Source organism: Cryptomeria japonica, chromosome 1 (genome assembly GCF_030272615.1).
Source record: "Cryptomeria japonica chromosome 1, Sugi_1.0, whole genome shotgun sequence".
In the NCBI taxonomy this organism is placed as follows: domain Eukaryota; kingdom Viridiplantae; phylum Streptophyta; class Pinopsida; order Cupressales; family Cupressaceae; genus Cryptomeria; species Cryptomeria japonica.
In genome coordinates, this window is record NC_081405.1 from 55,365,691 (window position 1) to 55,378,525 (window position 12,835).

The window sequence follows — 12,835 nt, forward strand, 5'->3', positions numbered from 1 at the left end:
TGCACCTAGTTAGAGGCTTTACAATTTATAGACTTGATTAGAGTCTTTTACCCTGTTAAAGGTTTCTCTTACAACTTCAAAATATTTCAATAAAATCATTACAAATATCTGCAACTTTACATCTGGAATGTTATAGCAGATTATATGTGCTCAAAATAAGTTACCTTGCTTATAGCATACCTCGGTAACCCATATAGTAACTCCGTAAACCCTTCTGTTTACTCTGTTCTTCGACTGTTCTTTGAAAACCTTCTCGGTGACCTCAGTGTCTCTGTAACAGTCTTCTTACACTCATGCACACACACACTCTTTTTAATTCTTCACCCATGCTGTATAAATAGATCTCTTATGACGGTAATCCATTCATTGCTTCGATCTTACAAATATGATTTATCGAATGAATAACCATGCAAACGATTTCATTGGTTAGATGACCTCAAAATTATACACAATCTTTAAGTGCAATTTCCAATGTGATAACGGTTAGATGTGCCTCGATCTTGTAACACATTTTCATATGCATGTCCAAGTTCAATGAATCTGGTAACACATTTCACTCGGTGTATATCAACTCAGTGTGTCATCTTTGCTTCTCAGTAGACATGAAATGATACTCGGTAGACAGCTCGGTGTATACTACGTTTTGAGACTTACTTTCTTTTGTAACCGACTAGACTATTCATATCGACTGAATGTCTCGGTAGAGATAACCGACTAGAGTATATAGTATAACTTTGACATAAAACTAATGGAAACTTGATAAGTAGTAACAATCTCCCCTTTTGACATTAGTTGAGATGTTTGACAAAAAACTACTTTCAAAACTATAACTCAATAATCTATATACTTGCAAATTTGACTATGCTGACAATATATACAATAGTCAATAATATAATATATCTAGATATACTCCCCTTATCGATATATTGTACAAAACTTTTGATTTTGCATGCTTGATGATATGTTCTGTGTGTTTTTCTTACTATTCTGTCTACTGCTCGGCTCACTGCTCTTGGATACTCTACGTGCTCTGCTCAGTATACTCCCCTGTATACTATACTCCTGTTGTTTGATTTGATACTTTGATGCTTTGAATACTACACTCCCCCAATACTGTATCATATACTATATCACTCCCCCTAGTACTGTAACATATTACTCCTCAAATATATGGTATCACTCCCCCTTTTTGACAAACATCAAAAACTTAATTACCATTCGGGGGTGGTAACTGATCAAAAATGGATTTGTACTTGGTTCGAGCTTCGGTGAGAGCGACAGAGAGTGCATTCTTTACATTGTCCATTAAAGAATTTTGTGCTTGAATATCAGCCAATAATGATATTAAGCCATCTAGAGTTCTTCCCTCATGGGTAGTAGATAAGGAGGTGGCTCAATTGATCTGTTCTTGGACGGATGAAAGATGAGGAAGGAATAATGTCTGAAGTGTCATTATGTCCATCCGGATCTTGTGTTCTTCATTTCTTAGGTCCAATTGTTAAGCCATGAGCTGTTGTAGCTTTGTGTAAAAATTCTGAACTGAATTTGGCTCTATGGTCAACTTGTTTGAGAGATCTGTAATCTCTTTCTCAATTGCCTCTGTTTTATTCTTAATGTCTTTAATGAATAAAGAAAATGTGCAAAGTTTCTGAAATAAATAAAGAATGTACTTGAGTTCAGGAGTCAACTTAGCAATAAATTTGACAAGTTTAACTTTGCCAATAGCTATAGCTTTCTGTACCTCTTCTATCATTTTTCCTGTGAGCTCTTTGTCTTTCAGCTTGCTCAAATACTCTGATGCATCTACTCTAGATGTCTCTATCTTTGTTAGGAGTTCATCTAGTTGAATGTGGATGGCTGCATCTGTTGATACTGTAGCTTTAGGTAGCATATCTATTAAGAGTGCTTTCACCTTCTGAAGTACCTTATTTTTCTTTTGAATGGCCATTTGCTTCTCTTGTTAGGCCTTTGCTTTGCATAGTTCACCGAAATCAATGAGTGCTTGCCCCTTTAATTTTGATATGTCTGCATTGGGCAACACTATTTTAAAACTATGCTTTTTCATCTTCTTTTCTTTACCTTTCATTGATGGACCTAAGACAAGGGCTTGTGAGGCTTGATGACCCTCGATAGGTTGCTCGGTAGAGGCAACACTTTGATCGGTTTCTTTAGCCTCTGTAGAGTCCTTTGGTGTCTCGGTACTCGATGTCTCAGTTTCAACATTTGTAGTGCTAGAAGGTGCTTGAGATGTTTGTTTTTGAGTAGTGCCTTCTCTTGTTGTAGACTTGTGACCTTCGGTGTCTTGTTCCGTGTCATGAGGGATTTTGGTTGAGACATGTTGTTTGACCGGTGGATAAGGTTGAACTTGTTCCAAGACTAATTCACTAGATATAAGTTTTGCATATGCATTGCCTTCTATCATTTTCTATTCCGGTGCCTCTGTATCCATGACATCTTCATCTATTTGAATGGTGTTAGTAGGTTCTTTCTCGGTAACATCAGGATCTTTTGGTGACATCAACAATTTCAACTGTAGCTTGCTCACCGACATCCTTTACTTTAAAGATTTCCTGCCACTTGGCTTTTGTCTCTTTTTCCACTTCAATATACAACCCATTCATCAGTTTTAAGGCTCTCTGTTTGACAAGAAACTTTGAGTTGTAGGTTGTCAGATGTTCCTTTATTTCAGCTACTAACATGTCAGGAAATAGATGAACTAGACTTCTCTCTTTGATCTGTTTCTCCGAGTCCATTGCATACTTCCACCTATTATCAATATGCAAGTAAAGTTCAATCGGAAGTGACTTAGCTAGTTCCAATGGAGCTAACCGGAATTTTAGAAGTGTGCAGATGACAGCTTCTTCAATTTGTCTCTTCTCATCATTATTCCTAGTTTCATACTTGACATATCTAAATGATCCAAATCCTCCATATTCTTTCAGATTAGCACAGAAGTTTTCAACACTATGTATATTTACCTTCTTGCTCTTGACAATCTGGAATTTCTTGCATCCTCTGATTCGATATCACTAGACTCTTTTGCCAAAATGAGTCTCTGAGTAGATTTCTTGTAGGTCTTTTTTATGTTGGGAGTAGTAACACTTTTTGTTTTCTTACTTGGTGAGGTTGTAGATGCTCTTGTGTTAGGTTGCTTTACTAGAGGTGGAGTCCGTGAGGCCTTTCATGTGTCCTGTTTCTTTCTCTTCAACACTTTTCCCTTAGGCAATTCAGTACTTAGTGTTATTGCTGCCTCTTGGGCTTCAGATTCCTCTTTGGTAATGGCAATGGTGCCTTTGATAGGTGTAGAGGAAGGTTCTTCTCCGAATTTCTCTAACAATGCCTTTATCATTTTTGTTGCTTGGTGCAGGAGCACCTAGTTGAGCAAAACTCCCATTTTTGAGTATTTAATGCTTTAATATTTGTAAAGTCTTGTGTTAGGTTAATTATATTGTTTTAGGTTGTTTTGGGTTAGGTTTATTGGTTTTGATCTCATTTTGGGCTCTAGAGATCAAGTTGTGCCTTTTAGGCCTTGAGTTGACAATTTTTGGCAAAAATGTGCAAAATTGCCAAAAATAGTTTTCTAGTACTTTCCAAAGCATTGGAACATGTTTTTTAGGTGTTTTTAGGCATGTCTAAGTGGTTTAGACAAGTTGATAAGGTTAGGTTGTGAAAAATGCATCTTGGAGCAAAAAAAGTTGTCAAAAGTTGTCATTTTTGGGTTTTTCTTGCAAATTGAAGTTATGAAAGCCTCATGTCCATACTAAGGCTTGATAATGAACTGGAAAAAATATAAAAGGCCTCCCTTTTCCTTGGAAAGGGTTGGTGATTGTTAAAACAAAAAGTTCTTCAATAAAATCAGAAAATAATGGCTTTATGACTAGTTTTTTGTATCTTTTAGAGCAATGGTCCGTACTGTACCTTCTGAATCCATACTTTACCTTTGGTAAAGTGTTCATGGTACTTTTTTAATGCTTTGTAGTTGATTGTGGCATTGGTTTCTTCAAAAAGTTTGATTTTACAAAATTATTTCTAAAACTGGGTGCTTGCTGCCCTGTCAAGAGTTTGAAGCTCCAAAATGACTCCACTTGACTAATCCATGCTTGGGATCCCACAACATGGATTTAGTCAAGTTGGAACTCATGTATATACTCTACATATGCTTTTTTTTAAGCCGAAATGGTGGTTGGAAGAAGGATTTGAATGAATACTAGGCAAGTATTGATTACTCAGCTAGTAGTGTGTTTAAAACTCAAGATTTGCACCCAAAGTCTAATTTGGGGTGAGAAAATACATGGGGCAGATGTATGGACATATGGAAAATGGTGTGTAAGATCAAATTTACTCATTGGTTAAGCTTGGTCCAATCAAAATTTATCATTTTGTAAGCAAATAGTGAGTCCACTGTTTTTATGAGTTGTATTTGACTAAATGCTCATGGAATGCCTTAAGAGCATAATCCAAGCCTTGAATCATGAAGGTACTGTAATAGGAGGTTTGATCAATGTTTGAAGACCTCATTGAGGCTCTGTACAAGTTAATATTTCTTGTGTAACAGGTCCAAAGAGTGCAGCAGCAGTTTGACTAGTAAAGGGCAGCAAATTGACAGTCTTAATGACATTTCTCTCCATTTTCAGTTGCTTGCCAAGTGTTTCCTAAAATGCCTGTATGGAAAGGGCAGGGGAAGCTCTAAATTTCTATGGAAAAGGTCTGCAAGCAGTATGGGAGGATGAAACAAGTTTGATGGAGTGAATCCATGGTGGAAGCACCCAAACCCTCTTGAAAACCCTTGTTTTGAGACTACAAAATAGGACAGTCATAAATTGACCTTCCCAAGACCTCTCTTGGCACTAATTCATGATTTTGGCCAAAAGGGTACTCAAAAATATTCTCCTTTTTCAAATATTCCAAGTTGGGAGTGAGTAATGAGAAAAATAGTGTTTCAGGAGAGCTAAAAAGGGCTCTTTCCTTGTAGCCCTGTTTTGGGAAAAACTAAGAATCCGATTAGAGTAAGGTTTGGTGACCTTGTGAAGCCTTTTGAAATCAGTCCAAATCAACCTTGGAAACCTTGTTAAGCCCTCAGAACACCAGTTTAGACATTTGGGGGTTTGGACTTAGAATAGTGGATCTGAGTAACTTGAAGAAGCAAATGACTATGAGTCTAAAACTAAGTTTGACTAACAAACCTTGAACAAAACTTTTCTGCCCCCACCTGTTCATGTTGGATTTGCTAATATGCATTTGGAAACAGCAAGTTGGATGCCAAGAGCAGGGGTTGAGTAAGTATAGTTGGAAAGGTTAAGTATTTTGAGTAGTTTTGTGCATGGGCAAGAGACATCACCTAGAAGGGAGTTTGTTGGGCAAGCCAACCATTGAGAATTTGAAATGACAACAATCAGATAGATTGGATATTCAAACACAACAGACTCTACAAGTCCTTAGCCAATAAATTGTTCATTTTGAGCAACTAGCCTTGTGAGTGCTTACCTACCAAGCTCCCTATCATAGTGGTATCAGAGCCAGCGAAAGGTCTGGGATATAGGGGTGAAGATGGAGTTCACAAAATCTAAGAAAGAGATAGTAGGTGCTTACAAGAAGTGGAAAGAACTAATGTTTGGTGGACAGAAGAAAAGAGAGGAAGAAGAGTTGAGGAAACAAGAAGTCGAAAGAACGAAGCGAGAAGAAGAAGAAAAGACACGAGATGAGTTGAGATGTTTAAGAAGGGCTTTAGAAGCGAATGAAGCAAGATTGGGGGAGCTTAAAGAGGAACTAGAGAAAAAGAGAAAGGAAGATGTTGAAGAAGTAGATGGTGCAGCAGTACACAATGGAAGTTTAGTGGAAGAAGTGACCCCAAGTACCATAGAAGGTGAAGTTGAAGAGGTAGATAGTCCATTCAGTGACTTTGGGCAGCAGATGCATGCTGAAGTGAAGAGTGAGTAGCAAAGAGTTGAAGAGGAACCTTATATGGCAAAGGTTCTTGAGGATGAGCAAGGGTTCGAGACCAATGTGGCTAAAGAACATGGTCTTTATCTTGATGATGGAGTTGTTGAACAGATTAGACAAGAAGAAGACATGGTACAAGGGTCACATGCACTTTAGAAGCCTATTGACAGGCTAGATACAGAGATAGTTGTTACTGATCATTATGTTGCTACAGCGGTCTACATGCATGAACACTATCAGATTGGTATTAGTCTTTATGAAGGTGTCATGACCTTTATGGGAGCAATGCTCTATCCTAGGTTACCTATGCATGACACCAAGCACATCTATTGGTCCCCATAAATGAGCACTTCTCCTCACTTTGAGATGAATTTCATTGAGATTTCTCATATCTATTCATGGAGTTGTTCCTGGACTAAGAGTTTTCTGGAATGGCAGTTGATAGTATCATCTACACCTTATGAGCAGCTACAGCTATGGTGGATGTTGATTTTTGAAGCAAGGCCTAGAGTGAAGATGAAGGAAGGAGCTTTTCATTTGGCCATGCATGATGAAGCCAAAGACAAGTACATGCCAAAGGTCAAGATGAAGCCTATATGATTTGCAGGTATCATTTGTTTTGTAGGTATCATTTCCAAGAGGACTTGGAACTTTTTCAATTTTGGGGAGTATGGTGCAGGGGCACCTAGTTGAGCAAAACTCCCATTTTTTAGTATTTAATGCTTTAATGTTTGTAAAGTCTTGTGTTAGGTTAATTATGTTGTTTTAGGTTGTTTTGGGTCAGGTTTAGTGGTTTTGATCTCATTTTGGGCTCTACAGATCAAGTTGTGCCTTTTAGGCCTTGAGTTGAAAATTTTTGGCAAAAATGTGCAAAATTGCCAAAAATAGTTTTCTAGTACTTTCCAAAGCATTGGAACATGTTTGTTAGGTGTTTTTAGGAATGTCTAAGTGGTTTAGACAAGTTGATAAGGTTAGGTTGTGAAAAATGCATCTTGGAGCAAAAAAAGTTGTCATTTGGCTTAAAAAGTTGTCAAAAGTTGTCATTTTTGGGTTTTTCTTGCAAATTGAAGTTATGAAAGCCTCATGTCCATACTAAGGCTTGATAATGAACTGGAAAAAATATAAAAGGCCTCCCTTTTCCTTGGAAATGGTTGGTGATTATTAAAACAAAAAGTTCTTCAATAAAATCAGAAAATAATGGCTTTATGACTGGTTTTTTGTATCTTTTAGAGAAATGGTCCATACTGTACCTTCTAAATCCGTACTTTACCTTTGGGAAAGTGTTCATGGTACTTTTTTAATTCTTTTTAGTTGATTGTGGTATTGGTTTCTTCAAAAAGTTTGATTTTACAAAATTATTTCTAAAACTGGGTGCTTGCTGCCCTGTCAAGGGTTTGAAGCTCCAAAATAACTCCACTTGACTAATCCATGCTTGGGATCCCACAATATGGATTCATTCAAGTTGGCACTCATGTATATACTCTACATATTCTTTGTTTTAAGCCGAAATGGTGGTTGGAAGAAGGATTTGAGTGAATACTAGGCAAGTATTGATTACTCGGCTAGTAGTGTGTTTAAAACTCAAGATTTGCACCCAAAGTCTAATTTGGGGTGAGAAAATACATGGGGCAGAGGTATGAACATATGGCCAATTCTGTGTACGATCAAATTTACACATTGGTTGAGCTTGATCGAATCAAACTTTATCATTTTGTAAGCAAACAGTGAGTCCACTGTTTTTATGAGTTGTATTTGACTAAATGCTCATGGAATGCCTTAAGAGCATAATCTAAGCCTTGAATCATGAAGGAATTGTAATAGGAGGTTTGATAAATGTTTGAAGACCTCATTGAGGCTCTGTAAAAGTTAATATTTCTTGTGTAAAAGGTCCAAAGAGTGTAGCAGCAGTCTGACTGGTAAAGGGCAGCAAATTGACAGTCTTAATGACATTTCTCTCCATTTTTAGTTGCTTGCCAAGTGTTTGCTAAAATTCTTGTATTCAAAGGGTAGGGAAAGATCTAAATTTCTATGGTAGAGGTCTCCAAGTAGTATGGGAGGATGAAACAAGTTTGATGGAGTGAATCCATGGTGGAAGCACCCAAACCCTCTTGAAAACCCTTGTTTTGAGGCTACAAAATAGGACAGTCATAAATTGACCTTCCCAAGATCTCTCTTGGCACTAATTTAAGATTTTGGCCAAAAGGTTACTCAAAATTATTCGCCTTTTTCAAATATTCCATGTTGGGAGTGAGTAATGATCAAAATAGTGTTTCTGGAGGGCTAAAAAGGGCTCTTTCCTTGTAGCTCTATTTTGTGGCCATGGAGCCCTAGGCAAGTGTGCCATTTGGCTAGGGTCTTTGAAGAAGTTGGATGCTTTTATCTTCTATATAAAATGCATTCTTTAGATAATCAGACCTATTTTTCTTTCCAAAATGCAGGTGTAAGAAGTTTTGTGGCTATGGAGCCCTAGGCAAGTGTGCCATTTGGCTAGGGTCTTTGATGAAGTTTGATGTTTTGCTCTTCTATAGAAAATGCATTCTTCAAATAATCAGACCTATTTTATCCTTCAGGTTGAATGTAAAGGTAAAGAGGCTTTCTAAGCCATAATGAGGATGATTGCATTTTCAGTTTGTGAAAATGATGTAAAAAACAGTGAGTCACTATTTTGGAGTTGATTTCCATTCACTTGCTTACTCTCCACCATTTATTGGAGTTTGTAAAGCCTTGTACCTCCTTCTAATTTCTTGCAAACAAGAACAAGGAGTGGTATTTGACCTTGTCCATGGGTTTAAGATTGCCAAGATCAATTAATGATCCTTGAGGCAAAGTTGTAATGCCCAGCTGGCTGTCACAGTCCTATGACTGATTTTTGCATTTTTGTTGAAGTTGTATATGTAATCTTCCTCTTCAAAATGGTAGGTATGAAGGTCAAAAAGAAACTAAATGTAGAGTATTGTTAAGGATCACAAACCAGACTTTTGGAAAAGAGTTCTGACAGTGAAAAGTGCAGGTCTAAAGTGAAAAAAATAGTGAAAAGGGAAAAGTGCAGTGACAATTAGTTGACAGTGAATGTTTCTTTGCTTTGTAATTGCCTAATGCCTTTGGTGTAGGGCTAATATGATTCCTTCTTGTCACTAATGTTATTCATGTTCACATGTTTCAAATTGTAATTGGTTCTCATGCAAAAATTGTGTTTGTAGAAAGCAAGAATGAAAAGTTGTCAATGTTGCGTACTCCTTATGAGCAACTTTTTGTAAAACCATTGTTCTCTAACCTTTGGAGGTGTAAATTGCTTTATTGTGGACTAAATAGCATGTGACATGGTAGAACCAAGTTTGTATGGTTCACATTGAAGGTCTCTAACTTGTAAGTCAATTTTTGCCATCAAAACCCTTGAAAACCCTTCCTTTTGCACCCATTTTTGGGACAGTCATGGAGAAGGCCTAATGAGCCCTAAAACGTAGAAAATCCTCAAGAAATCTCAAAAGGGTATCTGAATATGAAGTCCTTTTTGTCTGGAAGTCCAATGTTGGAGCAAGGTGAGCATAAAACCCCAAAAGGAGGGCTAATTCCCTGTAGCCCATTTTAGGCCTAAAACTTGGGTTTTTGTCAAATCGGGTATATAAAGGAAGTTGTAAAGCATAAAACCCATCAAGTTCGGTTGAATCAAGTTAATCTTGAATTCCTATAACACTTTGGGTGAGATAGACCCCAAAACTTAGGTTGTAGCACTGGTGAAGGACTTCTTGTTAGGCCCAATATGGAAAGCTAATGTACTGAGAGGGGAGGGGTGAATCAGTACTCCAAAACTTTTCTTGAATAATAACTTTACTATTATGCATGAATAGAATAGTACAGTAACATAAAATAAAGTTAAAACAAATAGATAACAATCATACATGATTCACTCCATAACACATATATTTTGGTTACGCATAAACTCTTGGTTAGAGAGAAAAACTGTAGTGGGGATGGCACCCACAACTTCACTACTGCAATAATAAAGAATGCTCGGTTAGAGATACATTTAGCTATTTCTGATAGCTTACCCTGTTAGGAGTAACAAGATCTATTAGATCTACCTTGCTAAAGGATTTTACAACATTTATTCTGAATGTTGCACTTGGTTAGAGGCTTTACAATTTATAGACTTGATTAGAGTCTTTTACCCTGTTAAAGGTTTCTCTTTCAACTTCACAATATTACAATAAAATCATTACAAATATCTACAACTTTACATCTGAAATGTTATAGCAGATTCTATGTGCTCAGAATAGATTACCTTGCTTATAGCATACCTCAGTAACCCATATAGTAACTCGATAAATCCTTCTGTTTACTCTGTTCTTTGACTATTCTCTAAAAACCTTCTCGGTGACCTCTGTGTCTCTGTAACAGTCTTCCTTTATGCATACATACACTTCACTAATGTTGTATAAATAGATCTTCTTAAAATGGTGATCCAATTCATTGCTTCAATCTTACAAACAAGATTCTTCGAATGAATAACTAAACAAAATATTTCATTGGTTAGATTGTCCTTGTAATCATACACAATCTTCTGGTGCAATTTCCAATGTAATAACGGTTAGATGTGCCTCGATCTTGTAACATGTTTTCATATGCATGTCTAGGTTCAATGTATCTGGTAACATGTTTCACTCAGTGTATGTCAACTTGGTGTGTCATCTTTACTGCTCGGTAGTCTCAAAAAGATACTCGGTAGATAGCTCGGTGTATACTGTGTTCTGTGACTGCTTTCCTCTGTAACCGACTAGACTGTGCATACCGACTTCTCTATGTGTACCGACTGCATGATTCGGTAGTGCTAACCGACTAGAATATATAGTATGACTTTGAATATAAAAACTAATGGCAATTTGATAAGTAGTAACAATCTCCTCTTTTGACATTAGTCGAGATGTTTGACAAAAACTACTTTCAAAGTCATAACTCAAAAATCTATATATTTTGCAAAATGACTATACTTGACAATATATACAATAGTCAATGAAATAATATATTCAGATATACTCCCCTTATCATTATACTATACATAACTCTGATTTGCATGCTCGGTTCTGTGCTTGTGTGCTCTGCTTACTGTCCTTGAATATTCTGCATACTCTGTTCGGTATACTCCCCCTGTATACACTACTCCGAATACTGTATCAAAACTGTATCACAAAATTGTATCTCCCCCTATATAGTATCACTCCCCAAATATATATTACTCCCCCTTTTTGACAAACATCAAAAACTTAATTTCCATCTGGGGGCGGTAACTGATCAAAAATAGATTTTTACTTCTTCTAGGTGTCGGTGAGTGCGATAGAGAGTGCATCCTTTACACTTTCCATTAAAATATTTTGTGCTTGGATATTAGCCAATAGTGATATTAATCTATCAAGAGTGGTTCCATCTTGTGTAGTAGATAGGCATGTAGCTCTGTTAAACTGTTCTTGAACTAATGAAAGATGAGGAAGGAATAATGTCTGGAGTGTCATTATATCCATCCGGATCTTATGCTCTTCATTTCTGAGTTCTAACTGTTGAGCCATGAGCTGTTGAAGCTTGGTATAAAAATTTTGAACTGAATTGGGCTCTGTGGTCAACTTATTTGAGAGATCGGTGATCTCTTTTTCAATTGCATCAGTTTTATTCTTGATATCTTTAATGAATATGGAAAATATGCAAAGTTTCTGAAATAAATAAAGAATATGCTTGAGTTGAGGGGACAACTCAGCAATGAATTTGACAAGCTTGACTTTTCCAATAGCGAGAGCTTTTTGTACCTCTTCTATCATCTTTGCAGTAAGCTCTTTGTCTTTTAGCTTGCTCAGGTACTCAGATGCATCAACTCCAGATGTTTCTATTTGATTAAGGAGTTCATCCAGTTGAATGTGGATGGCTACATCGGTTGACACTGTAGCTATAGGTAGCATATATGTCAGCAGTGTCTTTACCTTCTGAAGTACTTTATTCTTCTTTTGAATGGCCATTTGTTTTTATTGTTCAGCCTTTGCTTTGCATAGTTCACCAAAATCAATAAGTGCTTGCCCCTTTAATTTTGAGATATCCACATTGGGCAACACTATCGGTTTAGTCAAATCAACTTTAAAACTATGCTTTTTCACCTTCTTCTCTTTTCCTTTGGTTGGTTGGACTAAGACAATATCTTGTGAGGCTTTTTGACCCTCGGTAGGTTGCTCGGTGGAGGCAACACTTTGGTTGGTACCTGTAGCTGCTATGGTGTCTTTGGGTGTCTCGGTACTGGGTGTCTCAGCTGCTACATTTTCAGTGCTCGAGGGTGCTTGAGAGGTCTTGTCCTGGGTTGTACCTTCAGTGCCTTGTGCTGTATCTTTAGAAGCTTTGGTAGAGACAGGTTGAGTGATCGATGGATAAGGCTAAACTTGTACTAACACAGATTCACTAGATACAAGTTTTGCATATGTAGTGCCTTCGATCATCTCCTGCTCCTGTTCTTCTACATCCATGACATCTTCATCAATTTGAATAGTGTCAGTCGGGTCTTGCTCGGTAGCATCAAGATCGGGCTCAGTGACATCAGGATCTTGCTTAGTGACATCAACAATTTCAACTTGAGATTGTTCACCGACATCTTTTATTTTGAAGATTTCCTGCCATTTTGCTTTTGTGTCATTTTCTACATCAATGTATAGCCCATTCATCAATTTTAAGGCTCTTTGTTTGACAAGAAATTTAGAATTGTAGGTTGTCAGATGCTCCTTTATTCCTGCTATAGACATGTCAGGAAATAGATGGACTAGACTTCTTTCTCTGATTTGTTTCTCTGAGTCCAATGCATATTTCCACCTGTTGTCAAAATGTAAGTACAGTTCATTTAGAAGTGACTTGACTAGTTCCAATGGAG